Genomic DNA, 17,356 nt, shown 5'->3' on the forward strand with positions numbered 1-17,356 from the left:
GTGAGGTGTAATGTTATCCTTCAACATCGTGTGTATAATTGAACAGCAGGAGCGACATTTCACCAACCAAAATCCTTTATGCCCCCCCTCCTCCACTTCATTCAACATTCTAGAAATACATGCTTGACTCTACCCAGTCCCGCAAGCTCTATAGATTCATATGATGGACATTTGACCATCTATGGCTGGTACCAGTTGCCTTATTGATTTACTGTTGCATTCCTAGAGGTCTTTCACAGACACAATCTGAGCATAGTACCAGTCGTTTAGAGGTAAACAAAGAAGTGACTCACTTGGCTCTCAGCTTATGTCAGTTAAGTCCAGTTGCTGGTGTAAACATAAATACATCTTTGAGTCCAGCACATATTGACTAAACTCTCTATTGCATTGTACTTTAAGACATTTTGGACGGATAAAGCTTGACTAAACAGTATAATATCAAATCCTGCTTTGCATAAAGCAAACAGTATGTGTATTTGCTAGTGGAAAGAAGTATTTGCAGCTTTTAAACTCATTAAATACTGAAGTAACCATATGCTTTGTGACAGTGTGCTAGGAGTTTTTGTTACCTTAGTTAACATATAAGATGGTTGTTTTCTTATGACTAATGCATAAAGAAAATACAGAAATGTAGCAGTCCCTGAATAAAATAAAGAATGTATTCCAAGTGCCAAAGTGTAATTTCTTTTATAGACAAACTTTTCTTGTTCCAAACAAATCATGCAAGAAATGGGCACTGTTGGTCTTATGACCATAATACAGTCATGTGATATTGTCACTTCAAATGTATTATGAACTTTTGATTCAATCTATGTATAATTTGTTTCAGTTTCAAAATGGATACTATTCAGTCTACTCAGGTTGCTTGAATAATGTGCTATTTTAAGAAATGTTTTTTTCAAAAACAAACACTACTTCGCAAGATCAAAACTCTTCTTCAAGGGAAATCTCATTTAACACTAGCAGACATAAACTCTCATAGGAGAATTAGATAAACAAAATATGAAGATGTCCTGAAATAGAGTGGACTTATACTCTGACATACAGACATGGGTGGCCTGAGTTGGCAAATTATGTCACCTGAGTACTGACAGTTTTGTTCAAGGGCAATGGAAAGCTTATGCATGAAAGAGTTTACTTCAAAATACAGCAAAAAATGGGGAATATTGGAAGGCATAGCTGAAGGTAAGAGAGGTAGAAGGAAATTTAGAAGGAAGGCATAAAGCAAATGCTATTTTGAATTGATTGTGTCACATTTTCCTCGCATTTCTGTGTGGGAAGTTTGTGAGAGCACGGTATCGGCACACATTTCCTACCACCCAAGGTTCTCCTCAGCCTCCTGATAAAAATTACACCTCTCTTGGGCAGGTGCCCAATGCAGAGTCAGCCCTTTTGGACCCATCAGTTTTTCATTTTATACAGTTTTAGGTTCTCTGCTTTGGGCACCCACCCAAGTGAGGTATCATTTTTATAAGGAGACCAAGGGGAACGCTAGATGGTGGGAAATTTGTGCTGGCACGGTGACCCCACAACTGTTCCAATGTGAGTAAAGTATGACTTTTTTGCTAAATCTGAGGTTTGCAGAGGATTCTGGGTAATTAAATTCTGGAGTATCCACGCAAGTGACACCGCCAGCCAAGCGCAATCCATGCACCCTGCTAGCCAAGTGTCTTCCAAGCACATCGACTGCCAAGCGACAGTCTATGCACACCACCAGAAATGTGCCATCCATGCAGACCGCTAACCAAACACCAGTCCACGCACCTTGCGAGCCAAGCGCTAGTCCACACACACTGCCAGCTAAGTGCAAGTCCATACTTAGCCAGCAAAAGACAGGTTCACAAAAAGCCAGCCAAACGTCAGTACACACAGACCATCAGCCGAACTCCAGTTCTCACACACACAGAAACCTTCGCTATCATCTAGTGGTTTTCTGTTCCCGTTGAGGGCAGATGAGCCTCAAGATATAGCTGATCTGCCCCCAAGGTGGGCAGAAACGGACAAAATGTGAGCACGAAAAAAGGGGAGCAACCCTTGCTTAAGTGGGACGCTCCCTGACATACCCATAAACATATTTCTGGTGCAGAGTGTGCTTTCTGCACCCTGGGGAGGGGCAGATTGGGGCAATTGCTCCCTTATGCTGGGGGGGGCAGAAAGACTATCAATTTGTTTTTGAGAGGGGCTGGGGCATTGGCATGCCTATTATGGGCAGCCCCACACCTACTCTGGCTAAAGGAATTACTCTCTGGTGCTTAGTGGTCTTTCTGACCCCCTTTGGGGCACATCTGGGGCTGTTGCCCCATCTGCCTACATTTACATAAAAATGTAATCCCAATTAGCTTAAATACTGGGCTCATATGTGGGTGGGGGCATTTCAATTCCCACTCAGGGCAGCCCCACCGCTAAATTTCAATTAAATTAAAATCCTGGTTCCTAGTGGGATTTCCATTACCTCTCTGCCCCCATCTGCCACCCAGGGAGGGCAGGAAGACTGTGGCTATTGTTTTGGGGGGTTGTGGGCATTGGCATGCCCATCCTGGGCAGTCCCACCCCTAAATGTACTTCAACATGTAAGTCCTGGTTCCTATTGAGCTTTCTGCCTCGCCCCTCCCCCGGGAAGGGGGCAGATCTGGGGCTATGGCCCCAATCTGCCCCTGAGGTGGGAGCAGAAAGACTGTCCCTTTAGTGTTTGATTGGGCAGCCCCCACCCTTAAATATTCAAAACAAGAAACTCCCTGGTGTCTACTGTGCTTTCTGCCCCCACGGGGTAGGACAGATCGGGGCTACTGCCAACACCTGCCTCCCAGGGGGAGCAGAGAGACTGTTCCTTTAGTTTTTTGGAGGGTTAGGACATTGGAATGCCCATTTTGGGCAGCCCCTCATGGTAACATATTCAAATAAAAATAATCCCTGCTGCCAAGTTGTTTAAATGTAAATTTGTAATATTTTTAATAGTATGAGTAATAGTAATTGTATTATTTAAAATTATTTTATATATTTAGCTGGGACAGGATGAATGTAAAATTAGGGTTTTGGTTGGGGCAGTGTATTAATAATCAGGCAATAATTTTAATACTAGAGTATTTGTTGTTAAGTTATAATTATATTATTTTTTGCAAATATATATTTGTAAATCAATAAAATAATCTATTGTGAATTAAAAAAAATATTATTATAGGAGGCGTTGAATAATAATATGCATGTTTATTTTTTAAACTAAGAGTATTCATTAAAATATTTTCTTTCTTAGAGGTGATGAGTAATCATAATTATGTTTAATTATAAAAAGAAGAGTATTAATTGTAATTTAAAATTTAGGATAGTTACATTTTACAATGTATACAATTTTAATGTTTTAATAAGGTGTGGAGTATTTTAATACTCTTTATTTACAGTATTAATACACAATAATTTAAAAATAAATTGTATAATTGTAATTTAAAAAAATATATACGTTGATTCGTAATTATTTAAAAATGTAACAGTTATAAAATTAAAAAAAACACATGCACCTATCCACTGGGATGAGATGCAAGGGAAACAGGGGTTAGGGTGGGGAAGAATAGTAATACTCAGGTATTCATTTTAATACTTGAGTAATATTTATTAATACATTTTTAAGTAATTTAAAAGTTATACTATTAAACAAACACATGCACCTATCCACTGGGATGTGATTCAAGGGAAACAGGGATTTAGGGGGGGGAGTATATTAATACGCGGGTATTAATTTTAATACTCGAGTATTGTTTATTATTATATTTTTAAATACATACCTTATTATACATTGAATTTAAGTATATTTAAAAAAAGAAATATGTGCTCATAATTTCAGGCTGCGGAGAGCTGATCCATGCGACTGATCTGGAGCTGCGGCTGACCCCAACATGGCGGACAGGAGAAGGCTGCCGGCGCTGTAAAGGAAACCGCTGGGATGTGTCGTGCGAGGCGCCCTCCCGCATCGTGGAAGAGAAGGTCGGCGACCCCCGACTGAGCTTTGCGGCCCGACTGATGGGAGGAGCTGGTGGTATGCCGCGGGCATTGTGGGCGGCAGTTCTCGGATGAGCTGTGACAGAGGCAGCGTGTCCAGCCGGGGCGCCTCGGGAGGCTGTCTTGCTGGCCCTGGACGCCTGCAGCGCTGAGGTCGGCTGAGCGGACGAGGGAGCCTGCTGGCGGCAGCTGGAGATTGTGGGAGGAGAGGACCTCAGGCTGCCTGCTCTAGAGCCTCCCTACTTGGCTGGTGCGGTGGAGGCCTGTGGAACGGCTTGTTGCATCGGCAGGAAGCCGGACTTGAATGACTGAGGAAGCAGCGAGGCAGCGGAATGCCACAGAAAGCTGAGCTGGCCTCGTCCTTAAAGGGGGCTCCCTGGGAGAGTGCAAGCAGTGAGTGGGGCTTGCTGTAGACTGTCGAACCCGCTGCTGAGTACATCGTCCCCTTTGGTGTCGCTGGGTCCAAGACAGACAGCACTGGGCTGGATGTGCGAGGCCACTGGGCTGTTCTGTTACCGGGTGGAGGTCAGGCCTGAGAGAGCCTTGGGAGGTGTCTGCTGACTGTCTGCCCAGAGCTAGACACTTACAGCGCTGAAGATAGGGCTGAAATAGAGGAGTGCGCCAACAACACGAACAAGACAGCACAGCTTCTAGAAGATCCTGGGGGAAGGCCTCACCAACCCAGTAGTGTGCAATACAGTGCCACTTGAGCATTTACTGTCTGATAAGATTGGGGGTCCCATAGGGGGCCTAGACAACACTGAAGGGGCTACATATGATCTCAAAAGAGGAGTGTTGTGGAGGCACTTGGGACACCCCCCTTTGTTCTTTACCCCCTCCTGGTGGGCGAAGAGTGGGGGCTGGATCTCTCCTCCCCCGGGCACCTTCTGGGTTAGCCCTCCTGCTGCTTGGCATTATGTTTTGTGCCGCTCTTTGCAGAGGAGAGGTGCGAACTTGGCATTAGTGGCAGTTGACGGGGCAGAGCAGAGCCTTTGGTGCAGAGGAGCACAGGAGACGAGAGGAAAGTTGCCTCGTGGAGCGGGACACCGGGATTGCGAGGACCAGCATTCCCTGTTGGCTCACAGCTGGGGCCTCTTCCCGGGATCACCACGCCCACCTGCCCTACATCAACAGGCTCCATCCGCGGAACGTGGGACGAGCCCGGGCGAACCCCGGGCAAAGGGCGGGCCCGTTTTAGCCCGGGGGAGACCGGACCAGGCCATTCCTCTTTCGTTTGCGACATCATACCTGGACTACATCTGTCTCAGTGAGTACTGTTTCAGGGGACCTTTTTATTTTTTATTAAGCTGCACGGGGAACAAGGAGCAATACAATGGCCTGTAGAGGGCTGATTACTGGCCCACTAGACAATTTTATTACAAGAGCTAATTCAGTCATCGACCAGGGTATTATCCTTATGGAGCGTAGAATCTCGCAGGACCTTGCTATGGCCAAACGTTCCTCCATGGGCCACTTAGCAAATGCTCGGACGCCTGTCCACAACAATCATCCCAACGATTTTGCAGAGGGGGTGAGTTAATGTTAAGGGAAAAATGTAATATGTATTAATAACATTTTAGGGAATTATTATGCTAAAACTATTATATAAAATATAAATAAAATATATTTTAAATTAAAATCCGTAAAAAATTAATTGTAAATAAAAAATATTAAATATAATAAACAATCAGTAGACAGATTAAGGATATTATAATTTGTTTTTTGTATTTATTAAAAATATAAAACAGTATAAATAAATATGCAAAATAAATTAGGAAAATATTTTATTAAGAATATAATTGTATACAAATACTTATAGATTTTTCAAAGTAATGTAAAAAAAGTTATTCATTATTTGTAAGTTAAACCATGGTTTTCTATTGATGTCAATGGGTAATATTGTCCTTTTTTCATTTTTACGGAAAGACATGACATTGTCGCATATATGCAACTTCCGTCATTACAAGGATCGTCGCGCTCCGGATCAGATGCAAGGGAGCGCTGCATCTAGATAAGGCAAATTTTAAATATGAAAAACTGTTTAATGAAGATAAAGTTTATTGTAAGGCGTTACCCCTCATGGTAACATATTCAAATAAAAATAATCCCTGCTGCCAAGTTGTTTATATGTAAATTTGTAATATTTTTAATAGTATGAGTAATAGTAATTGTATTATTTAAAATTATTTTATATATTTAGCTGGGACAGGATGAATGTAAAATTAGGGTTTTGGTTGGGGCAGTGTATTAATAATCAGGCAATAATTTTAATACTAGAGTATTTGTTGTTAAGTTATAATTATATTATTTTTTGCAAATATATATTTGTAAATCAATAAAATAATCTATTGTGAATTAAAAAAAATATTATTATAGGAGGCGTTGAATAATAATATGCATGTTTATTTTTTAAACTAAGAGTATTCATTAAAATATTTTCTTTCTTAGAGGTGATGAAATAGAGGAGTGCGCCAACAACACGAACAAGACAGCACAGCTTCTAGAAGATCCTGGGGGAAGGCCTCACCAACCCAGTAGTGTGCAATACAGTGCCACTTGAGCATTTACTGTCTGATAAGATTGGGGGTCCCATAGGGGGCCTAGACAACACTGAAGGGGCTACATATGATCTCAAAAGAGGAGTGTTGTGGAGGCACTTGGGACACCCCCCTTTGTTCTTTACCCCCTCCTGGTGGGCGAAGAGTGGGGGCTGGATCTCTCCTCCCCCGGGCACCTTCTGGGTTAGCCCTCCTGCTGCTTGGCATTATGTTTTGTGCCGCTCTTTGCAGAGGAGAGGTGCGAACTTGGCATTAGTGGCAGTTGACGGGGCAGAGCAGAGCTGTGAGAAGTTGGCCTGGTATATAATGCTCACTAATTCTAGTGATCACTTTGTACCATGCCAAGCAACCCTTATGATGATGGTTGTAATTCAACCTTGTAGACCAGTTATCCTAGTGGTAACGTGGACAAAGCAGTCTTAGGCTAAACTCTGAAAGGCATGTGAAGCCAGCTGTTATACCATACACAACCCCCTTGAGTACCAAATGAAAGGGACACCACACAGATATATATTGAAAATATATATTGATTTATTAACTATTAAAATCCCCTGGACTCTTTATGAGCACAGAAGCACAAGCGTAAAATCACAAGACAGTTTAAAATACACAAAAGTTGCACAATATGGATGAGCCCTAGGGGCCACCTAAACCATATACTAAATAAGTGGTATAAGAGATACCTAAAGGAAAGTGAAGAGGCCTAGGGCCTTGGGAATCGCTGGAGCTATTCGAGACTGGAGTTAACTAAGTCGGGAAAGGCCCACGGGACTCGGGTGCAGTGTTCAAAGTGCACGCACTTCTCAATACAAAGTCTATGGTGCGTAAAAAGCACAAAGTTAGAAAGTTAGGAACCTTCCGAGTGACCTACGGAGCTGAAACTTAAAACACAGGCCCTTGGGATGTGTACCAGTGCAGGAGCACCGGCGGAGCTGAGTTACCTCACCCACAGGAAGCGGGTGCACAGGGTCGAAGATGTGTCGGGTTTCGTCACGCTGGTCGATGGTGCTTGGAGCTGGAGATGCTGCAGGCGGCTCGATGAGAAGAGTTCCGGTGGATCCAAGGGTGGATCTGAAGAGTTGAAGACCTGAAAGCAGAGGGGACAGTGTTCAAAGTCACTAGCCAGTGACTACCGTGGAACCAGAGTGGAACCAGGCGATGTCGGGTGCAAACAGGCGTTGTCGGGTAGCTTCTTTCTGCAGCCACGTGGATACCCGGGGTCGAGGACGTCCAGGAGTCGGTCACGAGCTGTCCCACGTAGGCTTCTCGCTGTTGGCGGTGTCGGCGACCTGATCGGAGCAAACAGGCCTTGGCAAATGCAAGCCACGCAGGAGTTGAAAGATGCTGTTCACTCGGACCAGCAAGGTCAGAGCGAGTGCTCCTTTTCACAGGAGCTTGGGTAGGTCTGGAGCAACCAGACCTGCTGTTTAAATCTTCGGGTTCGTCGCCAAGATGGCCGCTGGCCGCGTGGCTAGTGGCCGGGATGGCGCGTCGAGTGGCACAATGCAAAAGGGCCCCACGCAGATCGTGGAGATGCTGGAGGGCTGATCTTTGGTGCAAGGGCTGCTCGGTGGTGGGGGTTCTCAATCCCCAAAGCACAACGTCGAGGATGCCTCAGAAGCTGCGCAGTCAGCTTGTCGGGTGTCTTTCAAGAGGTCCGGTCCCACGTCGCTCGGTGCCTCCACGGGTCCCTTCTTCGCAGGGACTGTGGATCGGGCTCTGAGAGGTCTGGGAGTCTGGTTCTTGTCGGGCTCTGGGCTCGGTCTCCGGCGGGAGGCGGCGGCAAAGCAGACGTCGAGTCGCTGGTTGGTACCTGTGTTCACAGGGTGGTCACTCCTTGGCCACAAGGGAGATTCTTCTTCAGTCTTCTGTGCAGCAGAATGTCGAAGTCCAGTCTTCTTCTTAGTTTTAAGTTGATTTCGGGATGATCTGCTGTGCAATGGCACTGCTCCCCCTCTTATTCCCAAACTGGGGGTGGATCACCTACTAGGTCCCTCCCCTATGGGTGGGACCAGGAAGGGGGGTGGTTACACCCCCTCTCCTTTGTCCAGCTCCTCGCCAGGACTGGGGCTGGAAAGCCCCAGAACCGGTTTGGGCTGGCTTATGCACAGGGACACCTTGTGTGCCCCAGGCATGTCTCAATCTATTCAGCCCTGTCCTACCCAATACACAAAACCCTGTCTGGGGTGGTGCTCGCACCTCCCCAGGCAGGAAACCCTTTGTCCAGGCCCTCCTCGCTGGAAGGACTCCCAGCAGCAGGAGGTCAGACATGTGTCTGTGGTGGCAGCATCCATTTTGTGATGCTGAGGCTCTGTTTAACTTTAACCAGGGTTAAGGCTACACACATGTCGTGTCCCTCTAGAAGGGTGGAATGCTATCCCCGTCGCCAGAACTGGCGAGGGGATAGTATTCCAATTCGTATGACACCTTACTCGACATGTTTTGATAAAGCCAAACCAAAGATAGCATTTAACCGCGAGGATTATAATGCACTTAAGAGTATATGGTATGGCAATATCCCGGAACAGCTTAGGGAGTGGTTCCCGACAGCTGCAGACAGGCTCAGCTCATGCTAGAGCACCATCTCACATATTTCCAAGCACTCTGCCTCCAGGATTGATGAGGCCTTCCATAGGAGTGGCTGATAGGAACATATGTGTCCAGTTTAGGGTTAGGCACAGACATACTGTACCTAAGTAAGAGGTGATTACACCAACTTACCCCAGCTGAGTGATCAGCCAGTTGTGTCAAATATGGAGGCCAGGCCAGGGGTGGCACAATACATGCTGCAGCCCCTGGCAGGCCTTGGCTACACCTATGCCCTGGGTACCTATGGTACACTGTTACAGGGGCCTATAAGGTGAACCAATTCCAATTGTGTTATGCACCTAAGGTACATGGAGTCCATTTTAAGGAGAGAGCAATCAGCCTGGGGCCCTGAATAGCAGGATCCCAGGCCAACTAAGTCAAAAACCAGCTAAACACCAGGCAAAAAGTTTGGGGGTAACCATAGTCAGATATCCACCTTCCTACATAACCCCCCCCCAAACGAAAGGAGATAAGGCTATCCTTGACCAGGTAAGCCTATATTGCCTAAGTGGCCATATAAGGAAGTACCAGCTCTGGCTTGGTAACCCCCTGTCTCATGGTCCACTAAGCAATCCCTCACCCTAAGGGTATCGGAGGGTCTCCACCATAGGGAATCTCTACCTGTGGTGTGTCTTTGCAAAGTCAAAGGCTGGTGTTGAGATGGAGTACTGAAGTGAGTTTCCTCTGTAGGGCTCAGCTTCCTCCAATCACTCTCCACCATGTGTGCCTTTCTTTCTCTGACTGAGTTGCACTGTGCTCTCAGGGTCAACCTCTGGCTACCTAAAGCTGGAGGCTGGGTCCCTCTGTTTGGCTTACTGGAGGGACAGGTCAGGTTTGGGCCCTTAGGGTCCCAGGTTTGGCTGTGCCCAACAATATCCATCTGGGGGAGGTCCCTAACTACTTTTAAGGGGGATCCCTCAGGAGTTTTTAAAGCTTGCACCTCACTAGGGCTACTAGTTTCGGTGCCCCTAATCTGCTGATGGGGGTGCTTTATTTGACAGGGGGCCCTTTGGGTCTCACTGTCCTTCTTGTCCTCTGCAGCCCTGGGCTGAGTAGGGCAAGGTAGAGAGGGGCAGGTTACCTGCTCCAGACTGGGTCCCACCTGAGAAGGGTCCACTGCCATCAGAGGCTCTGTTAGGCCAGGCCTAACAACCTCTGGGACAGTTCCTTCATCAGGGGTAAGATCAGTTCCCTGAGGAGGCTGATCCTTTCCTAAAGTCTGGTGGGAGGGAGATTTCTATTCCTCCTCAATGCTCTCTGTTTGGGTGGAGTGATCCATCATTTCAGGCTTCACTACCCATGTATCAGTTTGAGTTTGGGCTGTGGCCATCACAGCCCCACCAACCTTTTCAGGAGGAGACTCAGTTTGGGTATGGGCTGTTACTAGTACAGCCCTGCTACTCTTTCCAGGAGGGAAGTTATCTAAAGATGGGGCTGAGGTTTGCTCAGCCCTCCCAACCTTTTCAGGAAGGACATCTTGAATTGGGGCTGTAGCCATTACAGCCCCACTAACCTTTCCATGGAGATTTACCATTCTAGAATGGGTTTGCTGTTCAACCTCAGCCCAGGCTGAGATTTCCAAATCATTACCCAGTAGGCAATCTACAGGCAAGTTTGCTGACACTGCCACTCTCTTTGGGCCAGTGACACCTCCCCAGCTAAGATTGACTACTGCCATGGGATGATTGGTTTCTATGCCATCAATGTTTGTCACCTGATATCTGGCATCAGGTAAAAGTTGCCTTGAGGGGACTAGACATTCAGCCACCATGGTGATGCTAGCCCCTGTGTCTCTGAAGGCCTCAACTTTCAAACCATTGATGAGGGGCTCCTGTCTATACTTGCTCAAAGTGTTTGGGCAAGCTGTGAAATTGGCAAACCCCATGCCAGTCTCATAAACAAGAGTATCTGAGTTAGGGGACCTGGATAGGCCAGAGTCCACCTGTCCTCCAAAAGTAAACCCACCCAAATTCTTGGGGGTGCTCCCACCACCTGGGGGACCACTGCTAACAGTGACAGGAGGTGTTGGAGCCTTACCTGGAGGTATATTCTCCTTATTGCCATTCTTGGGACAACAGCTATCTGTTTTGTAATGCCCCACCTGTTTACAGGTATGACAATAAGGCTTTTTCTGGGATGTAGAAGTGTCTTGGGACCCACCCCCATTCTTGGAGTTTTGGGGCCCTGGAGAAGTCTTTTCCTTACTTTTATCCCCACCCTTCTCTTGAGGCTTGGTAGTCTCTTTCTTTTGGTCACCACCCTGGTTCTTAGGCCTGATCCTGGTTCTGACCCATTTGTCTGCCCTCCTACCCAATTCTTGTGGGGAGGTCAGATCAGAGTCAACCAGGTGCTGATGTAGAAGCTGATTTTGACAATTACTTAAGATTTGCTCTCTCATAATTAAATTATACAATCCTGTATAGTCAGTAACCTTACTTCCCAGCAACCAGCCCTCCAGAGCCTTAGTGGCACACTCAACAAATTCAGACCAGTCCTGAGTCTGTGTCTTCTGGGTGTCTCTGAACATTAACCTGTACTGTTCAGTGGTTAAGCCCAACCCATCAATCAGAGCACTCTTCAGGACCATGTAGTTTCTAGAATCCTCATCACTAACTGTGAGGAGTCTGTCTCTGCCTCTACCTTCAAAGGAGAGCCACAAGATTGCTGCCCACTGCTCCTGAGGGATCTGCTGTACCATGCAGGCTCTCTCAAGTGCAGTCATCCATTTGTGGATATCATCCCCAGCTTTGTAGGGGGGCACAATCTTACTCAGGTTTCTTGTATCAAAGGACCTGTCTTTATCCTTCTGGATATTGCTGCCACCAGTGGATCCTAATCCACTCTCTCTAGGCTGTCTTGCTCTAGCAAGTTTCTCCTTGGCCAGGGCAACCTCTAACTCTTGCCTCTGGATCCTAAGCTCAGCCTCTCTCATCTTGGCCTCATGTTCCCTTCTCTGAGGGCTAGTCATCTCCTTCCTGGAGTGACCATGAGAGCCTCTAGAGACATGGGAGGTATTGGATTCACCTGAGTGATGCCTCCTCCTCCTATGGCCCTGGTTAAGTCCACCTGGGGGTCTGAATGGGTTGTTACCTGATTCATTCCCAAGTTGACTTAAGTTAGCCTGGTTCAGTCTACTGACCAGCACCTGACTATCTCTGTCATCATCTGACTCACTGCTTTCCACCTCCTCCTCCTCTTCTTCTTCCTCTACATCTACCTGAGGAGCTCCAGTGGTGGAGGCTTCCTCATCTACCAGGATGATAGGGGCAGGGGTGTCTACAGTGTCATCCTCTGAAGGATGGCCTCCTTCAGCATCCCCTGTGGGGTTTGCTTTAGAGGTCTTTAGAGCCTCAGACTGATCCAAGAGCTCTCTTAGGTGGTCTGTAGTAGGGGAAGGCCCTGTCTTCAGACCCCTTAAGACACAAAGCTGTCTTAATTCCTTAAAGGGAAAAATAGCAAACTGGGATGGTGCCCTTGGAGGGTCACTCTCAACAGGAGTAAGTCCACTGGACCCCTCTGTTCCAGACATTGCTCTAGTGTGGGTGGATGTGTTGCAATCTACCTACACTGGTGTTTACCTACTAAACCTATCTAGTAGTTGTAGCTAGGGTGTGCTACTCCCTTTGCTCTACAACAACTAAGTTCAGTAGAACTTATGTATACTAGTCTTGTTTTATATGTACCTAGCAGGTACCTGTATGATCTTTCAAATGATAATCTCAAAGATTGTAATGGTAAAACAACAGCAAGCTCAGATCCCAATCCGCTGCTCACCAATGTGAGAAGTTGGCCTGGTATATAATGCTCACTAATTCTAGTGATCACTTTGTACCATGCCAAGCAACCCTTATGATGATGGTTGTAATTCAACCTTGTAGACCAGTTATCCTAGTGGTAACGTGGACAAAGCAGTCTTAGGCTAAACTCTGAAAGGCATGTGAAGCCAGCTGTTATACCATACACAACCCCCTTGAGTACCAAATGAAAGGGACACCACACAGATATATATTGAAAATATATATTGATTTATTAACTATTAAAATCCCCTGGACTCTTTATGAGCACAGAAGCACAAGCGTAAAATCACAAGACAGTTTAAAATACACAAAAGTTGCACAATATGGATGAGCCCTAGGGGCCACCTAAACCATATACTAAATAAGTGGTATAAGAGATACCTAAAGGAAAGTGAAGAGGCCTAGGGCCTTGGGAATCGCTGGAGCTATTCGAGACTGGAGTTAACTAAGTCGGGAAAGGCCCACGGGACTCGGGTGCAGTGTTCAAAGTGCACGCACTTCTCAATACAAAGTCTATGGTGCGTAAAAAGCACAAAGTTAGAAAGTTAGGAACCTTCCGAGTGACCTACGGAGCTGAAACTTAAAACACAGGCCCTTGGGATGTGTACCAGTGCAGGAGCACCGGCGGAGCTGAGTTACCTCACCCACAGGAAGCGGGTGCACAGGGTCGAAGATGTGTCGGGTTTCGTCACGCTGGTCGATGGTGCTTGGAGCTGGAGATGCTGCAGGCGGCTCGATGAGAAGAGTTCCGGTGGATCCAAGGGTGGATCTGAAGAGTTGAAGACCTGAAAGCAGAGGGGACAGTGTTCAAAGTCACTAGCCAGTGACTACCGTGGAACCAGAGTGGAACCAGGCGATGTCGGGTGCAAACAGGCGTTGTCGGGTAGCTTCTTTCTGCAGCCACGTGGATACCCGGGGTCGAGGACGTCCAGGAGTCGGTCACGAGCTGTCCCACGTAGGCTTCTCGCTGTTGGCGGTGTCGGCGACCTGATCGGAGCAAACAGGCCTTGGCAAATGCAAGCCACGCAGGAGTTGAAAGATGCTGTTCACTCGGACCAGCAAGGTCAGAGCGAGTGCTCCTTTTCACAGGAGCTTGGGTAGGTCTGGAGCAACCAGACCTGCTGTTTAAATCTTCGGGTTCGTCGCCAAGATGGCCGCTGGCCGCGTGGCTAGTGGCCGGGATGGCGCGTCGAGTGGCACAATGCAAAAGGGCCCCACGCAGATCGTGGAGATGCTGGAGGGCTGATCTTCGGTGCAAGGGCTGCTCGGTGGTGGGGGTTCTCAATCCCCAAAGCACAACGTCGAGGATGCCTCAGAAGCTGCGCAGTCAGCTTGTCGGGTGTCTTTCAAGAGGTCCGGTCCCACGTCGCTCGGTGCCTCCACGGGTCCCTTCTTCGCAGGGACTGTGGATCGGGCTCTGAGAGGTCTGGGAGTCTGGTTCTTGTCGGGCTCTGGGCTCGGTCTCCGGCGGGAGGCGGCGGCAAAGCAGACGTCGAGTCGCTGGTTGGTACCTGTGTTCACAGGGTGGTCACTCCTTGGCCACAAGGGAGATTCTTCTTCAGTCTTCTGTGCAGCAGAATGTCGAAGTCCAGTCTTCTTCTTAGTTTTAAGTTGATTTCGGGATGATCTGCTGTGCAATGGCACTGCTCCCCCTCTTATTCCCAAACTGGGGGTGGATCACCTACTAGGTCCCTCCCCTATGGGTGGGACCAGGAAGGGGGGTGGTTACACCCCCTCTCCTTTGTCCAGCTCCTCGCCAGGACTGGGGCTGGAAAGCCCCAGAACCGGTTTGGGCTGGCTTATGCACAGGGACACCTTGTGTGCCCCAGGCATGTCTCAATCTATTCAGCCCTGTCCTACCCAATACACAAAACCCTGTCTGGGGTGGTGCTCGCACCTCCCCAGGCAGGAAACCCTTTGTCCAGGCCCTCCTCGCTGGAAGGACTCCCAGCAGCAGGAGGTCAGACATGTGTCTGTGGTGGCAGCATCCATTTTGTGATGCTGAGGCTCTGTTTAACTTTAACCAGGGTTAAGGCTACACACATGTCGTGTCCCTCTAGAAGGGTGGAATGCTATCCCCGTCGCCAGAACTGGCGAGGGGATAGTATTCCAATTCGTATGACACCTTACTCGACATGTTTTGATAAAGCCAAACCAAAGATAGCATTTAACCGCGAGGATTATAATGCACTTAAGAGTATATGGTATGGCAATATCCCGGAACAGCTTAGGGAGTGGTTCCCGACAGCTGCAGACAGGCTCAGCTCATGCTAGAGCACCATCTCACATATTTCCAAGCACTCTGCCTCCAGGATTGATGAGGCCTTCCATAGGAGTGGCTGATAGGAACATATGTGTCCAGTTTAGGGTTAGGCACAGACATACTGTACCTAAGTAAGAGGTGATTACACCAACTTACCCCAGCTGAGTGATCAGCCAGTTGTGTCAAATATGGAGGCCAGGCCAGGGGTGGCACAATACATGCTGCAGCCCCTGGCAGGCCTTGGCTACACCTATGCCCTGGGTACCTATGGTACACTGTTACAGGGGCCTATAAGGTGAACCAATTCCAATTGTGTTATGCACCTAAGGTACATGGAGTCCATTTTAAGGAGAGAGCAATCAGCCTGGGGCCCTGAATAGCAGGATCCCAGGCCAACTAAGTCAAAAACCAGCTAAACACCAGGCAAAAAAGTTTGGGGGTAACCATAGTCAGATATCCACCTTCCTACAAGAGCCTTTGGTGTAGAGGAGCACAGGAGACGAGAGGAAAGTTGCCTCGTGGAGCGGGACACCGGGATTGCGAGGACCAGCATTCCCTGTTGGCTCCGGATCAGATGCAAGGGAGCGCTGCATCTAGATAAGGCAAATTTTAAATATGAAAAACTGTTTAATGAAGATAAAGTTTATTGTAAGGCGAGAGGAGGGAGGTAGCAGTTTTAGGCCACGTCTGGTTAATGGCTTTCGTAACACTTTTTGTTTCAAAGATTATATTACAAAATAAAGATTATTTTCTCTTTCAAACAAAAGTGTTATGAAAGTAATCGTTTTTTGGTAATTTTTTTGAAGGGACTGTTTTAAAAAAAATAAGTAATTGCATTGTCATGGTTTTCGAGAATGGTCATAGGAACATGGGGAAAGACATTGGAGCCCATTTGATATGTTGGGCGGATTACCACTGTACTCATGGCAATGGCGATTCGCCCAATATTGTATCCCAGCGCGTGCCAATTACCCCCACCATATTGCTATGGTGGGGGGACCCTGGTGGACAGAAAGACCGTCCGCCGGTTCCAGAATCAGTACCTGATCCAGAATGCTCCGCAGGAACCGAATGGCTGAAGTAGTTCTCACTGAGAATTTCCCAACTCCCCAATATACCTAAACCGGAATCTCTCCGATGTTAGAAACAAGGGGGAAAAGGGGAATGGTAGAAAAAGAGAGACTGCCACACTGGTGTCTTCACTGGTTGTACTCAACACTATGTGATGTCTGCACCTGCAACAATAAGCACAATTTTACTACAGTTCTATGCTCTCTATTAATCTCTTATCAAATAATCTATCCTTAATCTGAGTCTGATTTTACCTTAGCATGTGTGGAATTTTGCTTCTCTCTTATTAAATCATTATATATATTTTTTGCAGGTTTGAATCAATAACTTCCTTATTCTGAGGAATGCAATATTTGATTACAACTTTGTGTCTCTTCTTCTTTCTTTAGACATTTACTCCAAAAAAGATTTGCTGAATTTGCGGAATAAAGGTGCTAAGTACGATTTATTAATATATAAATATATATATATATATATATATATATATATATATATATATATATATATATATATATATATATATATATATATATATATATATATATATATATATTACCTACTGGCGGTCGCCAGTAGGTATATATAGTTAGGATTTTTTCCCTATGGGATTTCTGAAAATTCTATGCCTAATAACTTTTGCGTTTGTGGACGGAATTGGCTGAAATTTTCAGGAAAATGGCACATTTTGTTTCTGAGCAGCCCTTGAAAATTTGGGGGGGTTTTGTGGAGGGGGGGCCGAGAAAAAAGGGGGGTCCCAAAACGCCTTTTTCCCATGTTAATTTCCATAGGGCGGTTGGACTCACTTTTAGCCCGAACGGCTGAATGGATTTTCACGAAACTTGGCAAAATTGTAGGGACTGTTAGCCTGATGTGCCTTTGCTAGGTCTCAATATATGTGCTTCAGTGGATTTTGAGAAATTAACGTTTAAATCAAGATATATATCTGTAACAGCGCTCCGGGCAGCTATCCGGTTAGCGAACCTTTCGCGTAACGGAACTTTGCGATGAGAAGCTGATTGGCCCTCCGGTGTCTGTCAACATTCTAAACAGTCCGGAGCGGCCGCCATCTTGTCTCTCGGTAGGATCGA

This window comes from Lissotriton vulgaris, chromosome 8, assembly GCF_964263255.1.
Source record: "Lissotriton vulgaris chromosome 8, aLisVul1.2, whole genome shotgun sequence".
NCBI lineage: Eukaryota > Metazoa > Chordata > Amphibia > Caudata > Salamandridae > Lissotriton > Lissotriton vulgaris.